Consider the following 19893-nt stretch of genomic DNA (forward strand, 5'->3'; position numbering starts at 1 on the left):
TTTTTGAGAAACCGCATTTGGGAGAAAAACTAACAGTTTGGAAACACATATGCAAAGGCATTGGATTCTATTGTGGTGTTTCCGAACTGTTGAACGTTTCTCATTACATGCAGGTTTACTGGCTTAACAAAAAGGCGATTGACGAAAAGAATGCTGTCTCGATAGCAAAATCGCGTCAAGCTGAAATAGCTCAGTTGGGAGAGCGTTAGACTGTAACGGTCCCTGCTTCGATACCGGGTTTTTGCAAACAGCACGACTAGGGTTATTTTTTTCTTAATTAATTTTTTGAATTAAAAAAAGCACATTTTTTCTTCAGTGTAATTAGAGGAAATAAAAACGTATTATAGTGCCATTTTCTAATGCAATAAAGAAATGCAAAAAGCATCATCTCTGCGTGGGCTTGAAACACCAAAATTTCGATTAACAGCCGAACGTGCTAACCGATTATGGTGTTTTATTAGATAACACCCTGGGAGCTCAACAGAATAGTGTGTATGCATAGAGCTAAAATGGAAACCAAATATATACGATTCAAATGGGAATCGTATTCAGATTTTAAGCACAAATTTGATAGACTTCACAGTGCAAAGGAGGAAGGCAGACAATGCAAATGAGGCAACTGGCTCCTACTTTTTAAATCATACGAGAAACTTGAACCCAATTAAGCTTTTAACCGCCTGCAGTTTGGAATGAGTTTGAAATGTTGTTGTAACACCTCAATGGGCAACAGCAATTGCATTATATGAAAGCTCCTGTTTATTTGTCAGCGGCACAGCTACCAGTGCCACTCAGAGTTGGAGGGAGACGGTCAGCCACTTGCCCATAAAACAATACTTTCAGGGATCATTTCTATAGTGGCTGCACTCAGCGTTTATTAACAAATAAAAAGGTTTTAAACGGTACACAAAACAGGACACGGCACTTGCGCCAAAATAAACAGACATACAAAACGACTAAACACTAAACAGACGGTGCAGGACAGACGAACAAACACGGTGAGCAGATTTAACTATTACTTTTACTATTATTACTTTACTTCACCTCCGTCTCCAATCCCGTTCTCCACTCACTGAACACCTAACCACGAGTGACTAAACTTGCATCTATTTATACTGTTGTGCTGGGATTCAATTACTAATTAATAATTCACTTGAATCCCAGCACGTGAATTAATTCTGTGCAACCCCGTGCTCACATATTATATTTTAAATGCACGTGCGTGATGTGCAATCCCGTGCCTAAATATAATTATACACTTTTTAAATACACGTGAAACACAGACCCGTTTATATCCCGTGTACCAATGACTATACACCAACATTTACACACGCACGCAACATACAACACATAAATGCACACAGGGGCGGGGCGCATTGCCACATATACCCCCCCTTGTGCGCAGCACACATGGCCTCAACGGCCACCTCCCCCCTTAAAAATCCAGCAGTCCAGGACAAAGTCTCGGGCTGGGAAGGGAGGCTTCAGTGGGCCCATGGCTGGCCATGTTGTCAGCACCCCTGCCGGTAGTGGAACGGCTGACAGCCTGTTGGTCCACTCCTGCAGCGAAACTGCTGCTGGGGAAAGTGGTCTCCTGACCTCTCCCCCTGTCTTTGTAGCCGGTAGCTCCCTTTGGTGGGGCTCCGACCACAGTACTGCCGGCAGCGAAGAAGCTGCAGTGGGAGCAGGTCTCCGGACCTCCCCCACGATCTCCGGCAGCGAAACTGCTGCAGTGGGAGCAGGTCTCCAGACCTCCCCCACGATCTCCGGCAGCGAAACTGCTGCTGGGGTTGGTGGTCTCCAGACCTCCTCCCCCTTCTTCGTGGCCAGCAGCTCCCCTTTCTGGGGCTCCGGCTACAGTACTCCCTGCGGAGGTACGGGCAGCAGAGGCAGCTCCTGCTCCTCTGCTCCGGGCGGTGGCGGAGGCAGAGGCAGCTCCAGCTCCTCTGCTCCTGGCGGTGGCGGAGGCAGAGGCAGCTCCAGCTCCTCTGCTCCTGGCGGTGGTGGAGGCAGAGGCAGCTCCAGCTCCTCTGCTCCTGGCGGTGGTGGAACCAGCAGGTATTCACCCTCTGCTGGTGGAGGTGGGAGGGGCAAGCAGTCCTCCCACTGCGGTGGAGGTGGAACCAGCAGGCATTCACCCTCTGCTGGTGGAGGTGGGACCAGCAGGTATTCACCCTCTGCTGGTGGAGGTGGGAGGCGCAAGCAGTCCTCCCACTGCGGTGGAGGTGGAACCAGCAGGGATTCTCCCTCTACTGGCAGCTTGGGTCCTAGGGCTATGGAAGCCCCGACTTCCCTCTCTTCGGGCTGTGGACGCACCGACTCCTCCCTTTTGGGCTGTGGACGCCCCGACTCCTCCCTGTTGGGCTGTGGACGCACCGACTCCTCCCTGTTGGGCTGTGGACGCACCAACTCCTCCCTGTTGGGCTGTGGACGCACCGACTCCTCCCTGTTGGGCTGTGGACACACCGACTCCTCCCTTTTGGGCTGTGGACGTTCGGGCTCCTCCCACTCAGGCGTAGGACATTCGGGCTCCTCCCACTCAGGCGTAGGACGTTCGGGCTCCTCCCGCTTGGGCTGTGGATGCTCAGGCTCCTCCCGCTTGGGCTGTGGAGGCAAAACCAGCAGGCATTCTTCCTCTGCTGGTGGAGACGGGGACAGCAGGCATTCTTCCTCTGCTGGTGGACCTGCTACCTGGGCTGCTGTTCCACTTATAATTGCCTCCAGGTAGCTGAGGACCAACCCCACACCTTCCTCCCAGGTGCTTACGGTCTGTTCCCTCGCATATGCCTCCCATCGCTCTCTGTCCATAAACTGCAGGAACTGGACGACTACTGGTATAGGCTGGGCCTCCGGCCCAGCATTTTCCAGCATCCAGTCCCGCACTTTGATGGCGTCTTCTGCCATTTTTTTTTTTTTTATTTTATTTTTTTTTAAATCCAAAACTGTGCTTCCTGCTCTGGCCTGAGTCCTGGAGGCGCTGTCGATCCCACGCAGGACACCACGTGTCACAAAGACGGCCAGAGTGGGTGGCGTCAGACCAGACAGGAATACACAGACAGAGACGGTGGTGATGATGAGCTGAGTGCAATGGCTGCACTCAGCGTTTATTAACAAATAAAAAGGTTTTAAACGGTACACAAAACAGGACACGGCACTTGCGCCAAAATAAACAGACATACAAAACGACTAAACACTAAACAGACAATGCAGGACAGACGAACAAACACGGTGAGCAGATTTAACTATTACTTTTACTATTATTACTTTACTTCACCTCCGTCTCCAATCCCGTTCTCCACTCACCGAACACCTAACCACGAGTGACTAAACGTGCATCTATTTATACTGTTGTGCTGGGATTCAATTACTAATTAATAATTCACTTGAATCCCAGCACGTGAATTAATTCTGTGCAACCCCGTGCTCACATATTATATTTTAAATGCACGTGCGTGATGTGCAATCCCGTGCCTAAATATAATTATACACTTTTTAAATACACGTGAAACACAGACCCGTTTATATCCCGTGTACCAATGACTATACACCAACATTTACACACGCACGCAACATACAACACATAAATGCACACAGGGGCGGGGCGCATTGCCACATATACCCACTTTTTTATAATTCTTAATTGAACAAGTTTGTGACCACTTTGAGATAATTACATGTCGGATTAAGGTGTCTGGCCAGACTAACTGCAATCAATTAAGTTGCAGATGGGGAGTTTCTTACCGCATTATATGTGGTTGGTGTCACATATCCCCCCCCAAACAAGAGGCACAACTGGGTTTAAAACCAAAGTAGGGTTTTAAGTTAACTACATTTAAGGTGTCACACTTGTGATCACCAAACTGCACTCGATAATTAACCGGTCCAAGTCGCTTCATTACTGTAAATGGACCAGTCCATTTGGGCGCAAGCTTAGCTGAAAACTTAGAAGCAGCTTCAGATAAAGGGTGTGACCTAACCCAGACCAAATCACCCTCCTCAAATGTTACATATTTATGTTTGGAGTTGTAATACTTGGCCTGCCTAGTCTGAGCCTTATCTACATTACTAACCACCTGATGAACTAACTGCTGTTGCCTTTCAAGTAAGTTTTGTCTTAACGACTCTTGCTGGGGAGCTACATTACAAAGCCGATCCAATGGCCCTTTTAATCTTCGCCCCAATGCCCGTTAAGTGGGACTAAATCCTGTGGATTCCTGGCGAGCAGAATTGATGGTGAATCGGAATCAGCAAATCCACTTATCCCATTCTTCATTGTTATTCCCCACATAAGAGGCGATCATTGTCTTCACCGTGCAGTTTATAAGTTCTGTGAGGTTGATTTGCAGGTGGTATGCTGTAGTGAGCTTGTTCACAACTCCCCAGGTCTTACAGATACCTTTCAGGAGTTGACTGGTGAACTGGCTCCCTCTGTCAGACACCAAATAGCGTAGTGTGCCCCATCGAGTAAAGATGTCCCTAATCAGGATGTTAATAATCCGGGGAGTCTTGCCATCTCATAATGGAAAAAAACTCAACCCATTTTGAGTAATAATCAACAACTACCACAAGTATGGTGTTACCGCTCTTACTGCGGGGAAATGGGCCCATCAGGTCGATTCTAAGCATTTCTCTCTGTTCGGGAACAGTGGTGGATTGTAAAATTCCTGCAGGTTTTGTGTTCGATGCCTTATACTGCTGACAGGTCTGGCATTCCTTAGTATGTCTCCAAGTTTCCTTGCGAATCTCTGGCCACCAGGCCACCTCCAGCATTCTGAGAAGTGTCTTTAGCCTGCCCAGATGTCCCCCTAGTGGATTGTTGTGGAAGTACTGTAAGAAAGTTGATGTTAACTCAGAGGGGACCACAAGCTGAAACTTGAATGCATCGCCTTTGATTGGTACCCGCCTATATACAACTCCCTGGTGTTCCACATAGGTGATGCGGTCAGGTTTGGTGGTGGTGTTGGAAGATGTTAATGAAGCGAGGATCTCCTGGATGTTCTTATCCCTTGACTGAGAGGCCGCAATTTCGTCAAACAAAACAGGCAAATCCAAGCTGAAGCTCTGTGAATTGCTGGAGTAGACTGCAATATTGGATGGACCAGATACTGGAACCTTCGATAAAGCATCAGGAACGGTATTGAGACTTCCTTTTCGATACAGCACAGTGAAGTCAAATTGTTGAAGTCTGAGTGTCCATCTAGTGAGCCGGGAGGATGTCTTTGGACAATTGAAGGCCCAGGCTAGAGCTGCATGGTCGGTTACAACTTCAAATTGACCAGACTGCACCCAGCTACCTCCAGACCCTCATCTCTCCCTACACCCCCACTCGACCTCTCCGCTCCTCCTGCACTAGAGGACTGGCTCTACCTCCTCTACGCTCCCCTGCCTCCAGAGCCCGCTCCTTCTCCACCCTCACTCCGCAGTGGTGGAATGACCTACCTACAGATGTCAGGACCACCCAGTCCCTGACCACATTCCGGCGCCTCCTTAAGACTCACCTCTTCAGACAGCACCTGTAGAACTCCTCTGTTTTTCCTCTGGGACACTATCATCCTCCCTTAAATGCGCTTTATTTGCTCTTATCTGCCCCCTATTTTACTGCATTTAATCCTGTACTTCAGAATACTGTAATCTGCCAAGTGTTTAATCTGTAGTATTTTGTATTTAATCATATCTTGATGTAACTATCACTGTCACTGTTATCTGCTGTATTATTGAATTGTATTTTGTCACACTTGTACTTGCTTGAACCAAAGTCATTGTATTTATCTTGCTCTTATTGTATTACTTGTACAGTAACACTTGAAATGTATTTGTTTACGATTGTAAGTCGCCCTGGATAAGGGATCTCCTAAGAAATAAATAATAATAATAATAATAATTGTATTCCTTCCAAGAAATAACGCCATTTCTCCACAGCCCAAACGATTGCCAAACACTCCTTCTCTGAAGTGGAATAGTTCTTTTCAGCACTACTGAGGATTCGGGATGAGAAGGCAATAACATGCTCTCCATCATCAAAGTTCTGAGCCATCACTGTGTCACAGGGTGACTTAATGTTTATAACTTATTTTTTTGTTTGTGTGCACTTTTATTCTAGGTATCTTAAAGCACCTTATAAGATTTCTGTATTAGTTGTATATTAAAGGAAATGAAAGTTTAGGAACCATTTGATTGCAAAATACAACCACGTTTATAATATATAAATGTTTTTGGAAGATTTTTACGATATGATTGAATGTTTGTTAATCGTTTTTGCAGCTGCCAGAGGTACACACAGTAAGAATGCACGAGTTATTTGAGAGTTGTTTTGAGCACGTTTTATAAAATGTTCTATTGGTTTGGTATTTAAGTTTGATTTTGCTTTATTTGGAGTGAATTGTATGTATTATATATATATATTTTTTTATGACAGTATGTACACGTTTTTATTATATTAAATTTGGTCTTACCTTGTGTCTTGGTGTGGGACGGCGCTAGGCTGGGAAGGAGCTGAGAGCGAGTGATGTCACTTCCAGTGGGAGGTTTTAAGCAATTTCCGCAATGATGCTGGGAAATGTAGTTTGTACAAATACTGTTAATGGGTCTTGCCAATTGATTCGCTCTGGATAGTTAAGGGAGGAGTTTGATGGATATAAAAGCGCGGAGATAGAGGCAACAGAGAGAACTGCGAGAGACAGGGAGTGTGCCACAGAAGAGAGCCAGAGAACCAGAGAGACGGCAGAAGAGCGCTGCAAGAGCCACAGGAGTTCCTGAGAGAGCAGAGACATGGAGAACAGAGGCTGGGATCCAAGAGGAATTTTCAGGACTAAATGTATTAGTAGAACAAGCAGGCTGTACTGGAGAGTGGATTCAGGACTAAAAGAGTGCAGTTTAAAAGGGAAGTAGCCAGACCACTTTTAATGATTAGTACATTGCCTAATAGGGTTTATGACCCGCTTGCTGTTTAGGGACCCTAGTGCACCTTTATATTTTCTCTGCTAGAGTGATACCTGTGTTTTTAAAAGGAGATAAACCCAATATTTGGTATTTGCCTGTAACTTGTAATTTATGGTTCTTGCACCTGTTCTATTGATATAAATATCTATGATAGAGAGTGGCATTTTGGGGTGTTGCATTTTAAATTACCTGTGGCTATAGGTTGTGCTCTTTAAATATATGGATTGGTATAGTTAACTATAAAGAAATATATTTTAATCTCTGTTGGGGTGTTTTGTATACTGCATAATTGTGAGTCACTCAGTGCTGTTGCTTTTTTTGTCTCCAGGGGGGGTGCCTGCCACATCCAGGGAGGAGCTTGGCACCAGTGTGGGGGGGTCACTAGCTGCACCTTTTCCTGGAGCGGTTGATGAGGATCCAGTGGTGTCTATTGTGACTTTGGCCTGAAAATTATTTCTTTTGTATACTTTTGCACCCTAGCAAAGTAGTGGGTGCTTTTATTATTTTCTTTTGATACTTTGTGCACTAGTAAATTGGTGTGTGCCTTGTGTTTTTTTATTTTTATTTTTGGTAACCCTGGTACTACCGAAATGGTATTATCATATTTTAATGATTTTATAAGGATAATACACATTGTTTATTGTGAAATGGTACAACTGTCTGCCTTTCTTGTCATGGTCGATCTGTTCTGAGTTCCAACTGGTCATAATTACGAACCTGTGTTGTGTTTTAGTGTTGCTAGGGTCCTAGTGCCCCATATATTTAGTCACTAGGTGGCGTAGTTGGCTACTGTTTGAATTTAAACCCCAAAAGAGTGTCCCGTGACAAATGCACGGAAACATTCAAATCCAAACACGTCAAAAAACGAAATAGTGCGGAATAGAAATAAAGAAGGCTTTGACATCGACGTGATTTGAACACGCAACCTTCTGATCTGGAGTCAGACGCGCTACCGTTGCGCCACGAAGTCCGGGCATACTACAGGCCTGTTATGCAATTTTAGAGTGCACAGCAAGCATGCCAAACACATTGTAATGCCGATGCTGATACTTGGAAAACACTCGGTATCACCAGGGTTATAGGAAACAGCCAACTCGATACTTGTTCGTAGCCAGCAGGGCTATGAATTTGTCGCAAGTGTGTTTGATTCTCAGCTTTAAAAGTAAAGAAAACATTAAACAACTAGTTTAAATCAGTAAAACTAGTATTTAAGTAGGATTCTCTCAGCGCGTCTCCTTTGAATGCGCACTGGAACAAATGGGCTTTGATCGTCTAATTACGTGGCAGAATGCAATAATGTATTGGGTTAATTTACCAACAAAAGAAACATAAACAAACGTGTATGTATTTATTTGTGAATAAACTATCCTGCTTCTACGATGGGACCAGGGATCTTACATCGGCAATCGAATGACAGGCCAACCCCAGAGAGACTTTGTCTTGACCAGGGATTGATATCATTTAAAAACAAACTGCAGTGGTTCCACTGAGGATCGAACCCAGGGCCTTCTGCGTGTAAAGCAGACATGATAACCACTACACTATGGAACCTTGTCAGAACTGTGGTGGTGCTCCTACATTATTGTCTACATGCAGCATCTCAAATAATTGCAATCATTTATCAGACCCTTCGGCGATGTCTTTTTAAGAATTAACCCTGCCAATCCTAACTCAGGCCAACATTCAATCAATTAATCATATATATTTTCTATAGCGCCCCATATGCGCTTCAAAAAATCTATTTGAAAACGAAAATATCTAATTGTAAGCCTGGTCGAACAAAAGAAGTCTTCTGTGTAATTTTAAACAAAGAGCGCTTTCCACGATTTAAGATGCTTTCGAGAGACAGAATATTGGAATTGGCTGCCGAAACTGGGGAATAAAACTGCCTGTGATCAAAGTGGGCAGAAAAGTTGCATACTTTGCATAACGTATTTGGGAGAAAAGAAAACGGATCATCTCTGATTTACGACGTTTCCAATGTTTTGCCCGGCCACTGCCGTGTGGCTGGTTAAAACGATGAGTTCATTTTTTTTTCTGCTGCTTGGTAATTCAGTTATGCTGCAACAGCAGCAGAGTGGCGCAGCGGAAGCATGCTGGGCCTATAACCCAGAGGTCGATGGATCGAAACCATCCTCTGCTAGCTTGTTTTTCTTCTGTTTGCAAAGCAGTTTTTCTAAAATATTAACTGAAGGCAAGACTTCGTATTATATTCGAAATCAGGGAAATGTGCACATTACTGGACACATTTAAATTGACAACTGACCTCGAAAACGTTAGGTTTTCTATCAAATTCGTTTCTTTACAAATGACATTGCTTTCTTTTCTTTTTAAATTGTTCCCAGAAAGACCAAAAGATAAAGCCCTTGGGAATATGTCAATATTGCCAGCTCCTGCATATGTCAGCTCTTGAACTCTCTTAAAAATTGAGCTCTAAAACGTTTGCTTTGCAAGTTAATTAACAACCGTAACACTCAATAGCGTTTAATCCATGCGTTAATTAAATTCGGTTATTGATTTGTTCACATATTACAATGCTGTTTTCAGGATTCCCGCATATTCTGAACATGCACAATGTAATATGGCAATGGAATGACAGGGAAACCACTGCTTTTTTCCCTCTGGTCGTATTTTGTCACGCTGACTACTATCCATATGAAAGTGCCACAGTCACCTAAAGGATAAGGCACTAGCCTCCTAAACCAGGGATTGTGGTTTCGTCAATGTTTTATTAAAAACAAACTGTGTATTTGTTCTTGGTCTGTGATATGTTTATAGAACTTGGTACTTTACACAAAGTAGTTTTGGCCAAGTAGGTAAGGTGATGGACTTAAAAGATGTTGGAGTTTCCCCGCTCATGTTCACATCCTGCTGACTATGTGCCCTTTTTTATGTTTTCTTTGTTAATTTGTAAAGGTCTGTTAAGCTTTAAGACATCAATCATTACTTGCTGTACTTTAAGTTTCTTCAAAACTAGTATTTGTAGAGCTGTTTTCAATATAACATGCAAGGAAGTGTTAATATGACTTTATTACCCAACTATGTCATTGAAGACTGGCCAACATTAATTTGGGAGTCACTTTAATTTATTGTGCAGTATCAAATGAAACATAAAAAAGAATCACAATACAATAAATCTCTGTTTGATCGCTATACAATCGATATGTTGTGTAGGCTAAATTGTTTAAATAAATGCACGGAAACATTCAAATCCAAACACGTTAAAAAACAAAATAGTGCGGAATAGAAACAAAGAAGGCTTTGACCTTGACATGATTTGAACACGCAACCTTCTGATCTGGAGTCAGACGCGCTACCGTTGCGCCACAAAGTCCTGGCATACTACATGCTTGTTATGCAATGCTAGAGTGCACAGCAAGCATGCCAAAGGCATGGTAATGCCGATGCTGATACTTGGAAAACACTCGGTATCACCAGGGTTATAGGAAACAGCCGACTCGATACGTGTTCGTAGCCAGCAGGGCTATGAAGTTGTCGCAAGTGTGTTTGATTCTCAGCTTTAAAAGTAAAGAAAACATTAAACAACTAGTTTAAATCAGTAAAACTAGTATTTAACTAGGATTCTCTCAGCGCGTCTCCTTTGAATGCGCACTGGCACAAATGGGCTTTGATCGTCTAATTACGTGGCAGAATGCAATAATGTATTGGGTTAATTTACCAACAAAAGAAACGTAAACAAACGTGTATGTATTTATTTGTGAATAAACGATCCTGCTTCTACGATGCGACCAGGGATCTTACATCGGCAATCTAATGACAGGCCAACCCCAGAGAGACATTGTCTTCTGTTAGCAAAGTAGATTTTCTAAAATATTATCTGAAGGCAAGACTTTGTGTTATTACTTTTCAATTTAGTGTGTGTATTTTGTAATTGTTAAGGTGTAGAAACGGCAGGTATGCAGTTTACCTGACTCTACCCATAGAGGACCAATACATTTATTAAAAAAAAAAAAAAAAAATCTGAACACAAGGTTTGTTTATTTAAACTGATATCTTACATCTGGACTTAACTGTTACGGTTAACAAAATTAGAGTAAATTATAATAACAATAGAGTTAAAAGAAAATTCAAATAACATGCCAGTTAAAAATGCGCCAAAAATGACAAAGTAGTCTCAGATTAGGACAATGGCACTTAACGGGTAAGAAACACATTTGCAGCAAAACCCTTGAAATCACCAGAGCCTTCCTCCTCCTGAATACTATGTAGGTGGGCGGGGACTGAAACCTCCCCCGGCTAGAAAGATTGGTCACATACTGGTAGAAACTCAGAAAAAAGACAACATCAAGCCTACAATTGCTCACTTGTTAAAATCAATAAGCAAATTTCAAATTGGTCATTGCTAATGCTAAAGCAATTTAAGAACACTTTAAATACGGCTTGACTAATATAAAAATATAGAAATTTGATTTGCACTACGCAGGACAATATTGAGCTTAAATAAAAACATTACATCTGAAAATAACTTGTGCTTACCCCCACTTACAAGGAAGCTGTCAACCTTTGTATTCGTCCTCATAACGCGTTAGAAAATGTAAACAGCAGTTGGAGAATACCGAAGTCGATCATCCTAGCATGTTAAACGAGGGCATTTCTCATGTAAGCTACTTCCACTAATAGATCGTTTATACTGTTCTCAATGGTCCGCATCCCAGCCTGAGACCACGATCCAGTGGCAGTCGGAGATGTTTTTCAAAGTAATATGTTATTTGAAATATTAAAACAATCTTTAGTTAAATAACACATGTTTCTACACAAAATATTTTTCAGTGGCTTCGACAAGTAGCCAGTTTACAACAAAAATGCAATCTGTGTTAGGAACGCTATTTTAGTCCGATTTAAAATGGAAATTAAAATGGTATTGAGTGCTGACAAGAGTTTGGTATCAGCTGTTGATTTCCTTGAAACAATCTTTTATAGTAAAATGAACAGATTTATTCATTTAAAAAATAAGAAAAAGTGAACTGTCAGAAGTGGGATTTGAACCCACGCCTCCATTCGGAGACCGGAACACACAATTCTTTGGAAAGACAGCGTCCTTGAGTCTGGCGCCTTAGACCACTCGGCCATTCTGACAAGCTATAGTAGAAAACAGCATTATTTCATTTCAGCACAGAATAGAGTTGTCTATTGTATCAAGGCCCGATTGGGTTTATTACGCACATACTAACTTGCTCCATGAATGATGTAATGACAAGTGTAAAAAAAGAAGCAGATTGAAGCCAACCCACGAAAGTAAGATTCTTTATTTCAATATCGGTATAGCTTTAAAGGATGCACGCATTTTACAATAGCAATTGCTATATGACAATGACCAATAAGTAATTGTGTTGCAATACTTTATACAATGTGAACAGAATCAGACATTGCTCCGTTGCCTCGAAGAAACATCTACAATTTGTATTTAAAAAGGACGCCCAACGTGGGGCTCGAACCCACGACCCTGAGATTAAGAGTCTCATGCTCTACCGACTGAGCTAGCCGGGCTGTCGGGAGAAAGTTTTTTTCTTTGAGGCGGGGTGAGAGAGGAAGTACCGACAGGTGCGTGGGACCTGAGATTCGGTGTGCTGCTGCTGCTGTAGATGAGTGTTCTGGAGACGCGCTGTGTCTGTGTCTGCGGTGTTACAGCCGTGTGAGTATATTCCAAAAGTAAAGTGTTGGATAATTCGAGAGCTAGTCTGTTGAATAAAGCTCTGAGACGTGTGGTTAAATCCCGGTCTCATCAATTTTGTTTTGTTAGATTAAAAGTGTTCCAGCAGCAGGTAAATGTCCCCACACCTTTTGGTTCTGTTTACTTATGCTACAGCGCTGCTAAACCTGAACGTTGCTGCTAATTATCTTAACTAAACTTGTATTGTTGTTGAATTGGTCTAATATAGTTAAACCTGTAATGTTGCAGCTAACGTTCCCTAATACTGTTAAAACTTGTGTGTATTAACAATCTGGCTTTTGTTGTTGTACCCTTGCTGCGAAGAGCTGTTTCCAATCACATAGCACTCTTAAAGAGAAGTCTAATCGCTGCTATATGTTGGTCTAATACCCCATGCTTTTAAAATGTGGCTATTGGCTGGCTTTATTCAATTTTCCCTCCTTGTTTTTAGTACAACTTTAATACATTGTATTGTTAGTTATTTGAACTGATTTATGTGACTCATGGATCATTGTAATAAAGCTTTGTGAATTGTTATTCTGCCTTTGTCATTCTGTTGTCATTCCTATTCCAAACCTTTTAATTAATTTTTAGTAGTGTCGGTATTAGGACTCTCACTGGGTGTCACTGGGTGTGGCTGCTACAATCCCATATAGAATGCGACAAAACAGGTCGCCCTCCTTCATATAAACAGAAAAAGAATAAGTACACACACACACACACGAGTTGATTTACTGAAGCGTCAGACATCGGAGGTTCAGCAGTGTACTGCAATGTTGTGAAAAGACGTGTCTAATTCAGTATGGTTGAGCGAGCTATGGCGCTGCGTTCAGATCACAGTTACCCTGGAAGCGTGGGTTCGAATTCCATTTCTGACAGCTCTGTTTGTTCATTAACCACTCAGCCACGGCTACATGCTCTCACGGTTTTCCGTGAAAACAGCCGTATTATTGTCAAAAGAAGCAAACGACACCCGCAGTAATGCTGCAGATGGCAGTATAGGCTAAATAATGAACCCAAGTCAAATGCCTTTGTTGAAACTCTATCAGATTTGTACAAGTCAAGCACACGTGGGAAATAATAATACCATATCCTTTCTGCCAACGTTCATAATAATGAATACATCCTTATTTCAAAATACGTAGCTATTTAACTGATCTTTTCAAAACACCCATACACAAAAGCCTTCTTTCAACTGAAAAACTAACTTGCTTCATGGCTGCTGCTACAGCACTCGGGCACGTTGTGCCTAGCGTTAGCGGACTTAGGAGATAAGAAGACCTACAAAATATCACGCGCTGCAGTTTTTCAGTCCGGGGATTATTACAAATTAGCAGACTGTGCATTAAAATACACATGCATGGTGGGCGTCTCTGTTACAAAGAATTGTCACACTTTGTATTTATCTCCATAATGCGCCGGGACAAAATACGCAGATACTTTAAAATTATTTGGAGAATGCGGGCATCGATCCCGCTACTTCTCGCATGCTAAGCGAGCGCTCTACCATTTGAGCTAATTCCCCTTTAATGGTGCCAGGGATTCTCATAGGCTTCATCGCAACTTGATACGAGCAAATCAGATTGTCAGTTGTTTTTTATTTTTATTTTGGCAATGTAGTCTGTGATTGCAAATTTAGAAAAATAATTTAATTAACTAAATAGCAAGTATTTCGACTAGAGGTATGTTTTCAATTTCTTTAAAAAGTAGTCTCAGCTCGTTTATTCAGTCGCTTAGAAATCCACAATCTGTGTCCCGATGCAGCAGCGCTGTGTGCTGTGGCTCGAGCTTGTTTGACGAGGCAGACGATGCAAAAATGCCAATACTTGCTTTTGTATCACGCGACAAACTTAAGGTATGCTTTAACGGCTTGGCTGTCTCGAGTTAGTTTGTATTGTTAATGTAACACCTCGTTGTTGCCCAGTCATTGTTTCATATGAAGTAGAGCTTGCCAGTTGGGGGCGACGGTCTGCTAATAAAAGTTAAGACTATATTTGCAAGGATCATTTCTAGAATGAAACACGTTTTGAAGGGATTGGTCTCGGTATCCACCAGGAGGAGTGGCAGTGTTTTCTTCTGAGCACCGAGCTGACAATGAGTGTTGTTATCGGGAACCTACTCGCTGCAAGGAATGACCACTTCAATCTTCAGTCGGGGGTTGCTGAAGGAAGGGGACACATTTTGAGTGTGTATCTCATTCCGGTAGAAACGTAGAAAAAAGAAACCATCAAGCCCACAATTGTTCAGTTGTTTAAATCAATAACCACATTTAAATTGATCATTGCTAATGTCAAAACAATTTAAGAACACTTTAAATAGGGCTTGACTAATATAAAAATATAGCAATGTCTTTTGCACTACGCAGGACTAGATTGAGTTTAAAATAGACATTACATCTGAAAATAACTTGTGCTTACCCCCACTTACAAGGAAGCTGTCAACCTTTGTATTCGTCCTCATAAGGTGTTAGAAAATGTAAACAGCAGTTGGAGAATACCGAAGTCGATCATCCTAGCATGTTAAACGAGGGCATTTCTCATGTAAGCTACTTCCACTAATAGATCGTTTATACTGTTCTCAATGGTCCGCATCCCAGCCTGAGACCACGATCCAGTGGCAGTCGGAGATGTTTTTCAAAGTAATATGTTATTTGAAATATTAAAACAATCTTTAGTTAAATAACACATGTTTCTACACAAAATATTTTTCAGTGACTTCGACAAGTAGCCAGTTTACAACAAAAATGCAATCTGTGTTAGGAACGCTATTTTAGTCCGATTTAAAATGGAAATGAAAATGGTATTGAGTGCTGACAAGAGTTTGGTATCAGCTGTTGATTTCCTTGAAACAATCTTTTATAGTAAAATGAACAAATTGATTCATTTAAAAAATAAGTAAAAGTGAACTGTCAGAGTGGGATTTGAACCCACGCCTCCATTCGGAGACCGGAACACACAATTCTTTGGAAAGACAGCGTCCTTGAGTCTGGCGCCTTAGACCACTCGGCCATTCTGACAAGCTGCGCTTGCTTTAGTAGAAAACCGCATTATTTCATTTCAGCACAGACTAGGGTTGTCTATTGTATCAAGGCCCGATTGGGTTTATTACGCACATACTAACTTGCTCCATGAATGATGTAATGACAAGTGTAAAAAAAGAATCAGATTGAAGCCAACCCACAAAAGTAAGATTCTTTATTTCAATATCGGTATAGCTTTAAAGGATGCACGCATTTTACAATAGCAATTGCTATATGACAATGACCAATAAGTAATTGTGTTGCAATACTTTATACAATGTGAACAGAATCAGACATTGCTCCGTTGCCTCTAAGAAACATCTACAATTTGTATTTAAAAAGGACGCCCAACGTGGGGTTCGAACCCACGACCCTGAGATTAAGAGTCTCATGCTCTACCGACTGAGCTAGCCGGGCTGTCGGGAGAAAGTTTTTTTCTTTGAGGCGGGGTGAGAGAGGAAGTACCGACAGGTGCGTGGGACCTGAGATTCGGTGTGCTGCTGCTGCTGTAGATGAGTGTTCTGGAGACGCGCGGTGTCTGTGTCTGCGGTGTTACAGCCGTGTAAGTATATTCCAAAAGTAAAGTGTTGGATAATTCGAGAGCTAGTCTGTTGAATAAAGCTCTGAGACGTGTGGTTAAATCCCGGTCTCATCAATTTTGTTTTGTTAGATTAAAAGTGTTCCAGCAGCAGGTAAATGTCCCCACACCTTTTGGTTCTGTTTACTTATGCTACACCGCTGCTAAACCTGAACGTTGCTGCTAATTATCTTAACTAAACTTTTATTGTTGTTGAATTGGTCTAATATAGTTAAACCTGTAATGTTGCAGCTAACGTTCCCTAATACTGTTAAAACTTGTGTGTATTAACAATCTGGCTTTTGTTGTTGTACCCTTGCTGCGAAGAGCTGTTTCCAATCACCTAGCACTCTTAAAAAGAAGTGTAATCGCTGCTATATGTTGGTCTAATACCCCATGCTTTTAAAATGTGGCTATTGGCTGGCTTTATTCAATTTCCCCTCCTTGTTTTTAGTACAACTTTAATACATTGTATTTTTAGTTATTTGAACTGATTTATGTGACTCATGGATCATTGTAATAAAGCTTTGTGAATTGTTATTCTGCCTTTGTCATTCTGTTGTCATTCCTATTCCAAACCTTTTAATTAATTTTTAGTAGTGTCGGTATTAGGACTCTCACTGGGTGTCACTGGGTGTGGCTGCTACAATCCCATATAGAATGCGACAAAACAGGTCGCCCTCCTTCATATAAACAGAAAAAGAATAAGTACACACACACACGAGTTGATTTACTGCAGCGTCAGACATCGGAGGTTCAGCAGTGTACTGCAATGTTGTAAAAAGACGTGTCTAATTCAGGATGGTTGAGCTAGCTTTGGCGCTGCGTTCAGATCACAGTTACCCTGGAAGCGTGGCTTCAAATTCCATTTCTGACAGCTCTGTTTGTTTATTAACCACTCAGCCACGGCTACATGCTCTCACGGTTTTCCGTGAAAACAGCCGTATTATTGTCAAAAGAAGCAAACGACACCCGCAGTAATGCTGCAGATGGCAGTATAGGCTAAATAATGAACCCAAGTCAAATGCCTTTGTTGAAACTCTATCAGATTTGTACAAGTCAAGCACACGTGGGAAATAATAATACAATATCCTTTCTGCCAACGTTCATAATAATGAATACATCCTTATTTCAAAATACGTAGCTATTTAACTGATCTTTTCAAAACACCCCCATCCACAAAAAACAAAGTAGTTATTTATTTCAACTGAAAAACTGACTTGCTTCATGGCTGCTGCCAGAGCACTCGAGAATGTTCTGGCTAGCGTGAGCGGACTAAGCAGATAACAAGATCTACAAAATATCACATGCCAATAAAACTTACCATAATTATGTTCATTTTATTATTATTTATTTAGCAGACGCCTTTATCCGTGGCGACTTACAGAGACTAGGGTGTGTGAACTATGCATCAGCTGTAGAGTCACTTACATTTACATCTCACCCGAAAAACGGAGCACAAGGAGGTTAAGTGACTTGCTCAGGGTCACACAATGAGTCAGTGGCTCAGGTGGGATTTGTACCGGGGGACCTCCTGGTTACAAGCCCTTTATCTTTAACCACTGGACCACACAGCCTCCTATAACAAAATCACACCCCAGATGGGACTCGAAACTAAAATCCTTGGATTAGAAAGCCAGTGCCTTATCCATTAGGCCACAAGGGCTGACACGAAAAGCACTTTTGGTAGTAATAAAGAAAGTGGGAACAATAGTATCGTGGTTTAATACATCATATGCAAGCCATCGTTGGTGTTCAAACACAGCAGAGTGTTACATTGGGAAAGGGCCGTACTTGTCAGTACGTATTTGACATTCATGTGGGAAGATTTAAGATTGTGAAGAAGTTTAAATATGCTGCGTATTTGCGCATTGGGAACCTTACATAATTAGGTTTTTGATTAATGCCACTTTCTTACGGACAGTAATCAAGGTGACGATACAAGACCAGAGCCAATAAAGCAGTTATTTTCCTGTCCTTTCATTACCATATTCTAGTGTGCTTGTTCAGAATATGCGTGAATCGTGAAAACGTCTTGCGAATATGTGAACAAAGCCAGCATTCACTTTATTGATCACCATGTGGATTAACCGCTATTGCAACACACATGATTGTGTTAAAGATGATAATAGACTTTTAATGTACATGTTTTAGAGCTAAACGTTTGTTGAGACAGTTCAAGCGCTGTAGCAGTGTTTAACTATTTCCTGGATGTTTGCCTTTTGGTCTTACTCTGGAAAAAGTAATAATAATAATAAAAAGTATGCAAAACCATTTTTTGAAAAACCGCATTTGGGAGAAAAACGAACAGTTTGGAAACTCATTTGCAAAGGCATTGGATTCTATTGTGGTGTTTCCGAACTGTTGAACGTTTCTCATTACATGCAGGTTTACTGGCTTGACAAAAAGGCGATTGACGAAAAGAATGCTGTCTCGATAGCAAAATCTCGTCAAGCTGAAATAGCTCAGTTGGGAGAGCGTTAGACTGTAACGGTCCCTGCTTCGATACCGGGTTTTTGTAAACAGCACGACTGGGTTATTTTTTTCTTAATTAATTTTTTGAATTAAAAAAACAGCACATTTTTTCTTTAGTGTAATTGGAGGAAATAAAAACGTATTATAGTGCCATTTTCTAATGCGATAAAGAAATGCAAAAAGCATCATCTCTGCGTGGGCTTGAAACACCAAAATTTCGATTAACAGCCGAACGTGCTAACCGATTATGGTGCTTTATTAGATAACACCCTGGGAGCTCAACAGAACAGTGTGTATGCATAGAGCTAAAATGGAAACCAAATATACACGATTCAAATGGGAATCATATTCAGATTTTAAGCACAAATTTGATAGACTTCACAGTGCAAAGGAGGAAGGCAGACAATGCAAATGAGGCAACTGGCTCCTACTTTTTAAATCATACGAGAAACTTGAACCCAATTAAGCTTTTAACCACCTGCAGTTTGGAATGAGTTTGAAATGTTGTTGTAACACCTCACTGGGCAACAGCAATTGCATTATATGAAAGCTCCTGTTTATTTGTCAGCGGCACAGCTACCGGTGCCACTCAGAGTTGGAGGGAGACGGTCGGCCACTTGCCCATAAAACAGTACTTTCCGGGTTCATTTCTATAGTGATTTGCCAGCGAAATGCGTTTTTAAAGTGTTTGGACTCGGTATCCACGAGGAAGAGTGAGAGTGTTCACTTTTGAGCGTGAAGGAAGCAGTGAGTGTTGTTTTTTGGCCAACTGCTCCCTGTTATTGATGACCTCTCCAGTGTTCCTTAGGGGGCTGGAGGAAGCGGACACGTTCTGAGTGGGTATCTTGCCTAAAGGTACGCAAGACGAACTACAGTTGCATAGCACTGCTGCTTTTTCGAGGATTGATTAAAACTATCAATCTGACTGAAAACACGGATCACATTAATTGTGATCGGTTTGATACCAATAGGCTTATATAGCAAGTATTGTGTATAGACAATGTCATATACACAGAAATGAACACGGACAGTGTTTATTAAGGGCTGACTCATTGAAACGTTCGAGAGATCTCGGTGTACTGGACAAATATACTGGATTTTTACCATGTCGTAATTGTGCCGCCTGTGATAATGCGTTTGAAACTAGAGATAATGTGAGATAATGTCTGTTACTGGTGGATAGTTTACAAATGTACTCAATTATGTTACAACTTT

At 41.7% G+C, this 19893-nt stretch overlaps 9 non-coding genes across 9 annotated transcripts; 2 read left to right on the forward strand and 7 right to left on the reverse strand.

The window, feature by feature from the left end:
* Nucleotides 1–7834: 7834 nt before the first annotated feature.
* Nucleotides 7835–7906, reverse strand: trnaw-cca (transfer RNA tryptophan (anticodon CCA)). The gene has a single exon. It is a non-coding gene; the product is annotated as a tRNA-Trp (tRNA).
* Nucleotides 7907–8414: 508 nt separating this feature from the next.
* On the reverse strand, nucleotides 8415–8487 carry trnav-uac (transfer RNA valine (anticodon UAC)). The gene has a single exon. It is a non-coding gene; the product is annotated as a tRNA-Val (tRNA).
* Nucleotides 8488–10198: 1711 nt separating this feature from the next.
* trnaw-cca (transfer RNA tryptophan (anticodon CCA)) lies at nucleotides 10199–10270 on the reverse strand. Its single transcript has one exon. It is a non-coding gene; the product is annotated as a tRNA-Trp (tRNA).
* A 1652-nt stretch (nucleotides 10271–11922) lies between these two features.
* trnal-caa (transfer RNA leucine (anticodon CAA)) lies at nucleotides 11923–12033 on the reverse strand. The gene is made up of 2 exons: nucleotides 11996–12033; nucleotides 11923–11968 (listed from the first exon to the last, which is right to left on the reverse strand). It is a non-coding gene; the product is annotated as a tRNA-Leu (tRNA).
* A 338-nt stretch (nucleotides 12034–12371) lies between these two features.
* Nucleotides 12372–12444, reverse strand: trnak-cuu (transfer RNA lysine (anticodon CUU)). Its single transcript has one exon. It is a non-coding gene; the product is annotated as a tRNA-Lys (tRNA).
* Nucleotides 12445–14591: 2147 nt separating this feature from the next.
* Nucleotides 14592–14797, forward strand: LOC131705537 (small nucleolar RNA U3). The gene has a single exon (XR_009310490.1). It is a non-coding gene; the product is annotated as a small nucleolar RNA U3 (small nucleolar RNA).
* Nucleotides 14798–15512: 715 nt separating this feature from the next.
* trnal-caa (transfer RNA leucine (anticodon CAA)) lies at nucleotides 15513–15624 on the reverse strand. Its single transcript has 2 exons — nucleotides 15586–15624; nucleotides 15513–15558 (listed from the first exon to the last, which is right to left on the reverse strand). It is a non-coding gene; the product is annotated as a tRNA-Leu (tRNA).
* Nucleotides 15625–15970: 346 nt separating this feature from the next.
* On the reverse strand, nucleotides 15971–16043 carry trnak-cuu (transfer RNA lysine (anticodon CUU)). The gene has a single exon. It is a non-coding gene; the product is annotated as a tRNA-Lys (tRNA).
* Nucleotides 16044–19303: 3260 nt separating this feature from the next.
* Nucleotides 19304–19519, forward strand: LOC131705417 (small nucleolar RNA U3). Its single transcript, XR_009310374.1, has one exon. It is a non-coding gene; the product is annotated as a small nucleolar RNA U3 (small nucleolar RNA).
* Nucleotides 19520–19893: the final 374 nt, after the last annotated feature.

This window comes from Acipenser ruthenus, chromosome 35 (assembly GCF_902713425.1).
Source record: "Acipenser ruthenus chromosome 35, fAciRut3.2 maternal haplotype, whole genome shotgun sequence".
Taxonomy (NCBI): Eukaryota; Metazoa; Chordata; class Actinopteri; order Acipenseriformes; family Acipenseridae; genus Acipenser; species Acipenser ruthenus.